Here is a 13,405-nt window from a genome sequence, read left to right as displayed (position 1 = left end):
GTTCTGTCCTGAACACATCTATGTTTCAGTATTGCGTCATACTTATAGCGCCACCTATTGGTGAAACAGGAAGTCCCCATAACTCCTCCATACATTATCGGATTTGTCCGATATATCTCACGCTTCATGACGGTTCTGTCCTGAACACATCTATGTGTCAGTATTGCGTCATACTTATAGCGCCACCTATTGGTGAAACAGGAAGTCCTCATAACTCCTCCATACATCATCCAATTTGTCCGATATAGCTCACGCTTCATGACGGTTCTGTCCTGAACACATCTATGTGTCAGTATTGCGTCATACGTATAGCGCCACCTATTGGTGAAACAGGAAGTCCTCATAACTCCTGCATACATCATCCGATTTGCACCAAATTGCTGACGCTTCATGAAGGTGGCCTTCTGAACCCATCTATGTGTCGGTATTGAGTCACACTTACAGCGCCACCTACTGGTGAAACAGGAAGTCCTCATAACTCCTACATACGTTATCCGATTTACTCAACATTTCTCACGCTTCATCAAGGTACCGTCCTGAACACATCTATGCTTCGGTATTGAGTCACGCCTAGAGCGCCACCTACTGGTGACAGGAAGTTTATCTCAGTACTGCACACCGAAATAGCACAGCCTTTAACGGCGCAGCACCCCGACACGCGTGGGGTGCGAGGGCCCGCTCACTGCTGCTCGCAGCACTAGTTAGGGCCCGAGCACTGGCGGTGCGAGGCCCTATTGTATTTCGAAGGATTATTATTCTCCTACCTTCTTCTTCTCCCCAAACAAATGCCTTTTTGGCGGCCTAAACATCGATGAAAACGGATGAAACTTTGCAGATACATCAGTCCCGGTGTAAATCGGATACTTCATGGGTGACGGAAATGGGCGTGGCAAAACGGCTCAAGAGCGCCCCCTGGAAAGTTTAAAATGGCGAGCCCCACCTTTCAGTTTGATGTAGGCGAACGAAATTCGGTGGGCATATGTATTTCATCGAGCCACACTAAAATGTCTCTTGGAGCTACATGCAACAGGAAGTCCGCCATTTTGCTTTTAATGTGCCATTTTGTCCTTGTTTTGACCATTTCCATGCCTCGTACTTCGACGAACTCCTCCTAGAGATTTCATCCGATCAACTTCATATCGGGTCGGCTTCATCTTAAGACCTTTGTGGTCAAAAGTTATCAAAAAAATTGAGTTTTCACCACACACCCTTGCCGTGGCGCCCCGCTAAAGTTTGACATTTCGCCATAAAACACGAAGTCCTCATAACTCCTCCATACATTATCCAATTTGTCCGATATATCTCACGCTTCATGACGGTTCTGTCCTGAACACATCTATGTGTCAGTATTGCGTCATATTTATAGCGCCACCTATTGGTGAAACATGAAGTCCTCATAACTCCTCCATACATTATCCAATTTGTCCGATATATCTCACGCTTCATGACGGTTCTGTCCTGAACACATCTATGTGTCAGTATTGCGTCATACTTATAGCGCCAGCTATTGGTGAAACAGGAAGTCCTCATAACTCCTCCATACATTATCCAATTTGTCCGATATATCTCACGCTACATGACGGTTCTGTCCTGAACACATCTATGTTTCAGTATTGCGTCATACTTATAGCGCCACCTATTGGTGAAACAGTAAGTCCTCATAACTCCTCCATACATTATCCAATTTGTCCGATATAGCTCACGCTTCATGACGGTTCTGTCCTGAACACATCTATGTGTCAGTATTGCATCATACGTATAGCGCCACCTATTGGTGAAACAGGAAGTCCTCATAACTCCTGCATACATCATCCCATTTGCACCAAATTGCTGACGCTTCATGAAGGTCACCTTCTGAACACATCTATGCATCGGTATTGAGTCACACTTACAGCGCCACCTACTGGTGAAACAGGAAGTCCTCATAACTCCTACATACGTTATCCGATTTACTCAACATTTCTCACGCTTCATCAAGGTACCGTCCTGAACACATCTATGCTTTGGTATTGAGTCACGCCTAGAGCGCCACCTACTGGTGACAGGAAGTTTCTCTCAGTACTGCACACCGAAATAGCACAGCCTTTAACGGCGCAGCACCCCGACACGCGTGGGGTGCGAGGGCCCGCTCACTGCTGCTCGCAGCACTAGTTCTCCTTCTACCTTCTTCTTCTCCCCAAACAAATGCCTTTTTGGCGGCCTAAACATCGATGAAAACGGATGAAACTTTGCAGATACATCAGTCCTGGTGAAAATCGGATATTTCATTGGTGACGGAAATGGGCGTGGCAAAACGGCTCAAGAGCGCCCCCTGGAAAGTTTAAAATGGCGAGCCCCACCTTTCAGTTGGATGTAGGCAAACGAAATTTGGTGGGCATATGTATTTCATCGAGCCACACTTAAATGTCTCTTGGAGCTATACCCAACATGCAACAGGAAGTCTGCCATTTTGCTCTTTATGTGCCATTTTGTCCTTGTTTTTACCATTTCCATGCCTCGTACTTCGACGAACTCCTCCTACAGATTTCATCCGATCAACTTCATATCGGGTCAGCTTCATCTTAAGACCTTTGTGATCAAAAGTTATCAAAAAAATTGAGTTTTCACCAAACACCCTTGCCGTGGCACCCCGCCAAAGTTTGACATTTCGCCATAAAACACGAAGTCCTCATAACTCCTCCATACATTATCCAATTTGTCCGATATATCTCACGCTTCATGACGCTTCTGTCCTGAACACATCTATGTGTCAGTATTGCATCATACTTATAGCGCCACCTATTGGTGAAACAGGAAGTCCTCATAACTCCTCCATACATTATCCAATTTGTCCGATATATCTCACGCTTCATGACGGTTCTGTCCTGAACACATCTATGTTTCAGTATTGCGTCATACTTATAGCGCCACCTATTGGTGAAACAGGAAGTCCTCATAACTCCTCCATACATTATCCAATTTGTCCGATATAGCTCACGTTTCATGACGGTTCTGTCCTGAACACATCTATGTGTCAGTATTGCGTCATACGTATAGCGCCACCTATTGGTGAAACAGGAAGTCCTCATAACTCCTGCATACATCATCCGATTTGCACCAAATTGCTGACGCTTCATGAAGGTGGCCTTCTGAACCCATCTATGTGTCGGTATTGAGTCACACTTACAGCGCCACCTACTGGTGAAACAGGAAGTCCTCATAACTCCTACATACGTTATCCGATTTACTCAACATTTCTCACGCTTCATCAAGGTACCGTCCTGAACACATCTATGCTTCGGTATTGAGTCACGCCTAGAGCGCCACCTACTGGTGACAGGAAGTTTCTCTCAGTACTGCACACCGAAATAGCACAGCCTTTAACGGCGCAGCACCCCGACACGCGTGGGGTGCGAGGGCCCGCTCACTGCTGCTCGCAGCACTAGTTAGGGCCCGAGCACACTGGCGGTGCGAGGCCCTATTGTATTTCGAAGGATTATTCTCCTTCTTCTCCTTCTTCTCCTTCTTCTTCCAAAACAAATGCCTTTTTGGCGGCCTAAACATCGATGAAAACGGATGAAACTTTGCAGATACGTCAGTCCCGGTGAAAAATTTGATAATTCATGGGTGACGGAAATGGGCGTGGCAAAACGGCTCAAGAGCGCCCCCTGGAAAATTTAAAATGGCGAGCCCTACCTTCCAGTTTGATGTAGGCGAACGAAATTCGGTGGGCATATGTAGTTCATCGAGACACACTAAAATGTCTCTTAGAGCTATACCCAACATGCAACAGGAAGTCCGCAATTTTGCTCTTAATGTGCCATTTTCCCCTTGTTTTTACCATTTCCATGCCTCGTACTTTAACGAACTCCTCCTACAGATTTCATCCGATCAACTTCCTATTCGGTCAGCTTCATCTTAAGACCTTTGTGATCAAAAGTTATCAAAAAAATTTAGTTTTCACCAAACACCCTTGCCGTGGCGCCCCGCCAAAGTTTGACATTTCGCCATAAAACACGAAGTCCTCATAACTCCTCCATACATTATCCAATTTGTCCGATATATCTCACGCTTCATGACGGTTCTGTCCTGAACACATCTATGTGTCAGTATTGCGTCATACTTATAGCGCCACCTATTGGTGAAACAGGAAGTCCTCATATCTCCTACATACATTATCCGATTTGTCCGATATTTCTCACGCTTCATGACGGTTCTGTCCTGAACACATCTATGTGTCAGTATTGCGTCATACGTATAGCGCCACCTATTGGTGAAACAGGAAGTCCTCATAACTCCTGCATACATCATCCGATTTGCACCAAATTGCTGACGATTCATGAAGGTGGCCTTCTGAACCCATTTATGCGTCGGTATTGAGTCACACTTACAGTGCCACCTACTGGTGAAACAGGAAGTACTCATAACTCCTACATACGTCATCCGATTTACTCCAAATTGCTCATGCTTGATGAAGGTCGCATCTTGAACACTTCTGTAAGTCAGTATTGCGTCATACCTACAGCGCCACCTACTGGTGAAACAGGAAGTCCTGATAACTCCTACATACGTTATCCGATTTACTCAACATTTCTCACGCTTCATCAAGGTACCGTCCTGAACACATCTGTAGGACAGTATTGAGTCATACTTATAGCGCCGCCTACAGGTCAAGCAGGAAGTCATCATAACTCCTACATACATTATCCCATTTACTCAACATTTCTCACGCTTCATCAAGGTACCGTCCTGAACACACCTATGCATCGATATTGAGTCACGCTTAGAGCGCCACCTACTGGTGACAGGAAGTTTCTCTCAGTACTGGACACCGAAATAGCACACCCTTTAACGGCTCGGCACCCGACACGCGTGGGGTGCGAGGGCCCGCTCAATGCTGCTCGACGCCCTAGTTATTATTATTATTCTTCTTTACTCCAAACAAATGCCTTTTAGTTGGCCTGAACATCGATGAAAACGGATGAAACTTTGCAGATACGTCAGTCCCGCTGAAAAATTTGATAATTCATGGGTGACGGAAATGGGCGTGGCAAAACGGCTCAAGAGCGCCCCCTGGAAAGTTTCAAATGGCGAGCCCCACCTTTCAGTTTGATGTAGGCGAACGAAATTCGGAGGGCATATGTATTTTATCGAGCCACACTTAAATGTCTCTTGGAGCTATACCCAACATGCAACAGGAAGTCCGCCATTTTGCTCTTAATGTGCCATTTTGTCCTTGTTTTGACCATTTCCATGCCTCGTACTTCGACGAACTCCTCCTACAGATTTCATCCGATCAACTTCATATCGGGTCAGCTTCATCTTAAGACCTTTGTGATCAAAAGTTATCAAAAAAAAAATTGAGTTTTCACCAAACACCCTTGCCGTGGCGCCCCGCCAAATTTTGAAATTTCGCCATAAAACACGAAGTCCTCATAACTCCTCCATACATTATTCAATTTGTCCGATATATGTCACGCTTCATGACGGTTCTGTCCTGAACACATCTATGTGTCAGTATTGCGTCATACTTATAGCGCCACCTATTGGTGAAACAGTACGTCCTCATAACTCCTCCATACATTATCCGATTTGTCCGATATGTCTCACGCTTCATGACGGTTCTGTCCTGAACACATCTATGTGTCAGTATTGCGTCATACTTATAGCGCCACCTATTGGTGAAACAGTACGTCCTCATAACTCATCCATACATTATCCGATTTGTCCGATATGTCTCACGCTTCATGACGGTTCTGTCCTGAACACATCTATGTGTCAGTATTGCGTCATACTTATAGCGCCACCTATTGGTGAAACAGGAAGTCCTCATAACTCCTCCATACATTATCCGATTTGTCCGATATATCTCACGCTTCATGACGGTTCTGTCCTGAACACATCTATGTGTCAGTATTGCGTCATACTTATAGCGCCACCTATTGGTGAAACAGGAAGTCCTCATAACTCCTCCATACATTATCCAATTTGTCCGATATAGCTCACGCTTCATGACAGTTCTGTCCTGAACACATCTATGTGTCAGTATTGCCTCATACGTATAGCGCCACCTATTGGTGAAACAGGAAGTCCTCATAACTCCTGCATACATCATCCGACTTGCAACAAATTGCTGACGCTTCATGAAGGTGGTCTTCTCTACCCATCTATGTGTCGGTATTGAGTCACACTTACAGCGCCACCTACTGGTGAAACAGGAAGTCCTCATAACTCCTACATACGTTATCCGATTAACTCAACATTTCTCACGCTTCATCAAGGTACCGTCCTGAACACATCTATGCTTCGGTATTGAGTCACGCCTAGAGTGCCACCTACTGGTGACAGGAAGTTTCTCTCAGTACTGCACACCGCCAAAGTTTGATATTTCGCCATAAAACACGAAGTCCTCATAACTCCTCCATACATTATTCAATTTGTCCGATATATGTCACGCTTCATGACGGTTCTGTCCTGAACACATCTATGTGTCAGTATTGCGTCATACTTATAGCGCCACCTATTGGTGAAACAGTACGTCCTCATAACTCCTCCATACATTATCCGATTTGTCCGATATGTCTCACGCTTCATGACGGTTCTGTCCTGAACACATCTATGTGTCAGTATTGCGTCATACTTATAGCGCCACCTATTGGTGAAACAGTACGTCCTCATAACTCATCCATACATTATCCGATTTGTCCGATATGTCTCACGCTTCATGACGGTTCTGTCCTGAACACATCTATGTGTCAGTATTGCGTCATACTTATAGCGCCACCTATTGGTGAAACAGGAAGTCCTCATAACTCCTCCATACATTATCCGATTTGTCCGATATATCTCACGCTTCATGACGGTTCTGTCCTGAACACATCTATGTGTCAGTATTGCGTCATACTTATAGCGCCACCTATTGGTGAAACAGGAAGTCCTCATAACTCCTCCATACATTATCCAATTTGTCCGATATAGCTCACGCTTCATGACAGTTCTGTCCTGAACACATCTATGTGTCAGTATTGCCTCATACGTATAGCGCCACCTATTGGTGAAACAGGAAGTCCCCATAACTCCTCCATACATTATCCAATTTGTCCGATATAGCTCACGCTTCATGACAGTTCTGTCCTGAACACATCTATGTGTCAGTATTGCCTCATACGTATAGCGCCACCTATTGGTGAAACAGGAAGTCCTCATAACTCCTGCATACATCATCCGACTTGCAACAAATTGCTGACGCTTCATGAAGGTGGTCTTCTCTACCCATCTATGTGTCGGTATTGAGTCACACTTACAGCGCCACCTACTGGTGAAACAGGAAGTCCTCATAACTCCTACATACGTTATCCGATTAACTCAACATTTCTCACGCTTCATCAAGGTACCGTCCTGAACACATCTATGCTTCGGTATTGAGTCACGCCTAGAGTGCCACCTACTGGTGACAGGAAGTTTCTCTCAGTACTGCACACCGCCAAAGTTTGATATTTCGCCATAAAACACGAAGTCCTCATAACTCCTCCATACATTATTCAATTTGTCCGATATATGTCACGCTTCATGACGGTTCTGTCCTGAACACATCTATGTGTCAGTATTGCGTCATACTTATAGCGCCACCTATTGGTGAAACAGTACGTCCTCATAACTCCTCCATACATTATCCGATTTGTCCGATATGTCTCACGCTTCATGACGGTTCTGTCCTGAACACATCTATGTGTCAGTATTGCGTCATACTTATAGCGCCACCTATTGGTGAAACAGTACGTCCTCATAACTCATCCATACATTATCCGATTTGTCCGATATGTCTCACGCTTCATGACGGTTCTGTCCTGAACACATCTATGTGTCAGTATTGCGTCATACTTATAGCGCCACCTATTGGTGAAACAGGAAGTCCTCATAACTCCTCCATACATTATCCGATTTGTCCGATATATCTCACGCTTCATGACGGTTCTGTCCTGAACACATCTATGTGTCAGTATTGCGTCATACTTATAGCGCCACCTATTGGTGAAACAGGAAGTCCTCATAACTCCTCCATACATTATCCAATTTGTCCGATATAGCTCACGCTTCATGACAGTTCTGTCCTGAACACATCTATGTGTCAGTATTGCCTCATACGTATAGCGCCACCTATTGGTGAAACAGGAAGTCCCCATAACTCCTCCATACATTATCGGATTTGTCCGATATATCTCACGCTTCATGACGGTTCTGTCCTGAACACATCTATGTGTCAGTATTGCGTCATACTTATAGCGCCACCTATTGGTGAAACAGGAAGTCCTCATAACTCCTACATACATTATCCAATTCGTCCGATATATCTCACGCTTCATGACGGTTCTGTCCTGAACACATCTATGTGTCAGTATTGCATCATACTTATAGCGCCACCTATTGGTGAAACAGGAAGTCCTCATAACTAATACATACATTATCCAATTTGTCCGATATATCTCACGCTTCATGACGGTTCTGTCCTGAACACATCTATGTTTCAGTATTGCGTCATACTTATAGCGCCACCTATTGGTGAAACAGGAAGTCCTCATAACTACTACATACATTATCCAATTTGTCCGATATATCTCACGCTTCATGACGGTTCTGTCCTGAACACATCTATGTGTCAGTATTGCGTCATACTTATAGCGCCACCTATTGGTGAAACAGGAAATCCTCATAACTCCTGCATACATCATCCGATTTGCACCAAATTGCTGACGCTTCATGAAGGTCACCTTCTGAACACATCTATGCGTCGGTATTGAGTTACACTTACAGTGCCACCTACTGGTGAAACAGGAAGTACTCATAACTCCTACATACATTATCCGATTTACTCCAAATTGCTCATGCTTGATGAAGGTCGCATCTTGAACACATCTGTAGGTCAGTATTGCGTCATACCTACAGCGCCACCTACTGCTTACAGGAAGTCCTCATAACTCCTACATACTTTGTCCGATTTACACAACATTTCTCACGCTTCATCAAGGTACTGTCCTGAACACATCTATGCATCGGTATTGAGTCACGCTTAGAGCGCCACCTACTGGTGACAGGAAGTTTCTCGCAGTACTGGACACCGAAATAGCACACCCTTTAACGGCGCCACACCCCGACCCGCGTGGGGTGCGAGGGCCCGCTCACTGCTGCTCGCAGCACTAGTTAGGGCCCGAGCACTGGCGGTGCGAGGCCCTATTGAATTTCGAAGGATTATTATTATTAGGGCCCGAGCACAGGCGGTGCGAGGCCCTATTGAAACTCGAAGGATTATTATTAGGGCCCGAGCACTGGCGGTGCGAGGCCCTATTGAAACTCGAAGGATTATTATTATTATTATTATTATTATTCTACCTTCTCCTTCTTCCAAAACAAATGCCTTTTTGGCGGCCTAAACATCGATGAAAACGAATAAAACTTTGCAGATACGTCAGTCCCGGTGAAAAATTTGATAATTCATGGGTGAGGGAAATGGGCGTGGCAAAACGGCTCAAGAGCGCCCCCTGGAAAATTTAAAATGGTGAGCCCCACCTTTCGGTTTGATGTAGGCAAACGAAATTCGGTGGGCATATGTATTTCATCGAGCCACACTAAAATGTCTCTTGGAGCTGTACCCAACATGCAACAGGAAGGCCGCCATTTTGCTTTTAATGTGCCATTTTGTCCTTGTTTTGACCATTTCCATGCCTCGTACTTCGACGAACTCCTCCTACAGATTTCATCCGATCAACTTCATATCGGGTGAGCTTCATCTTAAGACCTTTGTGATCAAAAGTTATCAAAAAAATTGAGTTTTCACCAAACACCCTTGCCGTGGCGCCCCGCCAAAGTTTGACATTTCGCCATAAAACACGAAGTCCTCATAACTCCTCCATACATTATCCGATTTGTCCGATATATCTCACGCTTCATGACGGTTCTGTCCTGAACACATCTATGTGTCAGTATTGCATCATACTTATAGCGCCAACTATTGGTGAAACAGGAAGTCCTCATAACTCCTACATACATTATCCAATTCGTCCGATATATCTCACGCTTCATGACGGTTCTGTCCTGAACACATCTGTGTCAGTATTGCATCATACTTATAGCGCCACCTATTGGTGAAACAGGAAGTTCTCATAACTCCTACATACATTATCCAATTCGTCCGATATATCTCACGCTTCATGACGGTTCTGTCCTGAACACATCTATGTGTCAGTATTGCATCATACTTATAGCGCCACCTATTGGTGAAACAGGAAGTCCTCATAACTCCTCCATACATTATCCGATTCGTCCGATATATCTCACGCTTCATGATGGTTCTGTCCTGAACACATCTATGTGTCAGTATTGCATCATACTTATAGCGCCACCTATTGGTGAAACAGGAAGTCCTCATAACTCCTACATACATTATCCAATTCGTCCGATATATCTCACGCTTCATGAGGGTTCTGTCCTGAACACATCTATGTGTCAGTATTGCGTCATACTTATAGCGCCACCTATTGGTGAAACAGGAAGTCCTCATAACTCCTCCATACATTATCCAAATTGTCCGATATAGCTCACGCTTCATGACGGTTCTGTCCTGAACACATCTATGTGTCAGTATTGCGTCATACGTATAGCGCCACCTATTGGTGAAACAGGAAGTCCCCATAACTCCTCCATACATTATCGGATTTGTCCGATATATCTCACGCTTCATGACGGTTCTGTCCTGAACACATCTATGTGTCAGTATTGCATCATACTTATAGCGCCACCTATTGGTGAAACAGGAAGTCCTCATAACTCCTCCATACATTATCCGATTTGTCCGATATATCTCACGCTTCATGACGGTTCTGTCCTGAACACATCTATGTGTCAGTATTGCGTGATACTTATAGCGCCACCTATTGGTGAAACAGGAAGTCCTCATAACTCCTACATACATTACCCAATTTGTCCGATATATCTCACGCTTCATGACGGTTCTGTCCTGAACACATCTATGTGTCAGTATTGCGTCATACTTATAGCGCCACCTATTGGTGAAACAGGAAGTCCTCAGAACTACTGCATACATCATCCGATTTGCACCAAATTGCTCATGCTTGATGAAGGTCGCATCTTGAACACTTCTGTAAGTCAGTATTGCGTCATACCTACAGCGCCACCTACTGGTGAAACAGGAAGTCCTCATAACTCCTCCATACATTATCCGATTTACTCAAGATGTCTCACGCTTCATCAAGGTACCGTCCTGAACACATCTATGCTTCGGTATTGTCACGCTTAGAGCGCCACCTACTGGTGACAGGAAGTTTCTCTCAGCACAGGACACCGAAATAGCACACCCTTTAACGGCGCCGCACCCCGACACGCGTGGGGTGCGAGGGCCCGCTCACTGCTGCTCGCAGCCCTAGTTATTATTCTACCTTCTTGTTCTTCTTGTTCTTCTCCCCAAACAAATGCCTTTTTGGCGGCCTAAACATCGATGAAAACGGATGAAACTTTGCAGATACGTCAGTCCCGGTGAAAAATTTGATAATTCATGGGTGACGGAAATGGGCGTGGCAAAACGGCTCAAGAGCGCCCCCTGGAAAATTTAAAATGGCGAGCCCCACCTTTCAGTTTAATGTAGGCGAACGAAATTCGGTGGGCATATGTATTTCATCGAGCCACACTAAAATGTCTCTTGGAGCTATACCCAACATGCAACAGGAAGTCCGCCATTTTGCTCTTAATGTGCCATTTTGTCCTTGTTTTGACCATTTCCATGCCTCGTACTTTGACGAACTCCTCCTACAGATTTCATCCGATCAACTTCATATCGGGTCAGCTTCATCTTAAGACCTTTGTGATCAAAAGTTATCAAAAAAATTGAGTTTTCACCAAACACCCTTGCCGTGGCGCCCCGCCAAAGTTTGACATTTCGCCATAAAACACGAAGTCCTCATAACTCCTCCATACATTATCCAATTTGTCCGATATATCTCACGCTTCATGACGGTTCTGTCCTGAACACATCTATGTGTCAGTATTGCATCATACTTATAGCGCCACCTATTGGTGAAACAGGAAGTCCTCATAACTCCTCCATACATTATCCAATTCGTCCGATATATCTCACGCTTCATGAAGGTTCTGTCCTGAACACATCTATGTGTCAGTATTGCATCATACTTATAGCGCCACCTATTGGTGAAACAGGAAGTCCTCATAACTCCTCCATACATTATCCAATTCGTCCGATATATCTCACGCTTCATGAAGGTTCTGTCCTGAACACATCTATGTGTCAGTATTGCGTCATACTTATAGCGCCACCTATTGTTAAAACAGGAAGTCCTCATAACTCCTCCATACATAATCCGATTTGTCCGATATATCTCACGCTTCATGACGGTTCTGTCCTGAACACATCTATGTGTCAGTATTGCTTCATACTTATAGCGCCACCTATTGGTGAAACAGGAAGTCCTCATAACTCCTACATACGTTATTCTATTTGCTCCAAATTGCTCAGGGTTGATAAAGGTCGCGTCCTGAACACATCTGTAAGTCAGTATTGAGTCATACTTATAGCGCCGCCTACAGGTCAAGCAGGAAGTCATCATAACTCCTACATACATTATCCGATTTACTCAACATTTCTCACGCTTCATGAAGGTACCGTCCTGAACACATCTATGCATCAGTATTGAGTCGCCACTTACTGGTGACAGGAAGTTTCTCTCAGTACTGGACACCGAAATAGCACAGCCTTTAACGGCGCCGCACCCTGACACGCGTGGGGTGCGAGGGCCCGCTCACTGCTGCTCGCAGCCCTAGTTAGGGCCCGAGCACTGGCGGTGCGAGGCCCTATTGAAACTCGAAGGATTATTATTATTATTATTATTCTCCTTCTACCTTCTTCTTCTCCCCAAACAAATGCCTTTTTGGCGGGCTAAACATCGATGAAAACGGATGAAACTTTGCAGATACATCAGTCCTGGTGAAAATCGGATATTTCATTGGTGACGGAAATGGGCGTGGCAAAACGGCTCAAGAGCGCCCCCTGGAAAGTTTAAAATGGCGAGCCCCACCTTTCAGTTTGATGTAGGCGAACGAAATTCGGTGGGCATATGTATTTCATCGAGCCACACTTAAATGTCTCTTGGAGCTATACCCAACATGCAACAGGAAGTCCGCCATTTTGCTCTTTATGTGCCATTTTGTCCTTGTTTTTACCATTTCCATGCCTCGTACTTCGACGAACTCCTCCTACAGATTTCATCCGATCAACTTCATATCGGGTCAGCTTCATCTTAAGACCTTTGTGATCAAAAGTTATCAAAAAAATTGAGTTTTCACCAAACACCCTTGCCGTGGCGCCCCGCCAAAGTTTGACATTTCGCCATAAAACACGAAG

The sequence above is a fragment of the Borostomias antarcticus genome, assembly GCF_949987555.1.
Source record: "Borostomias antarcticus genome assembly, chromosome: 9".
Taxonomy (NCBI): Eukaryota; Metazoa; Chordata; class Actinopteri; order Stomiiformes; family Stomiidae; genus Borostomias; species Borostomias antarcticus.
Note: the sequence above shows the minus strand (reverse complement) of the source record.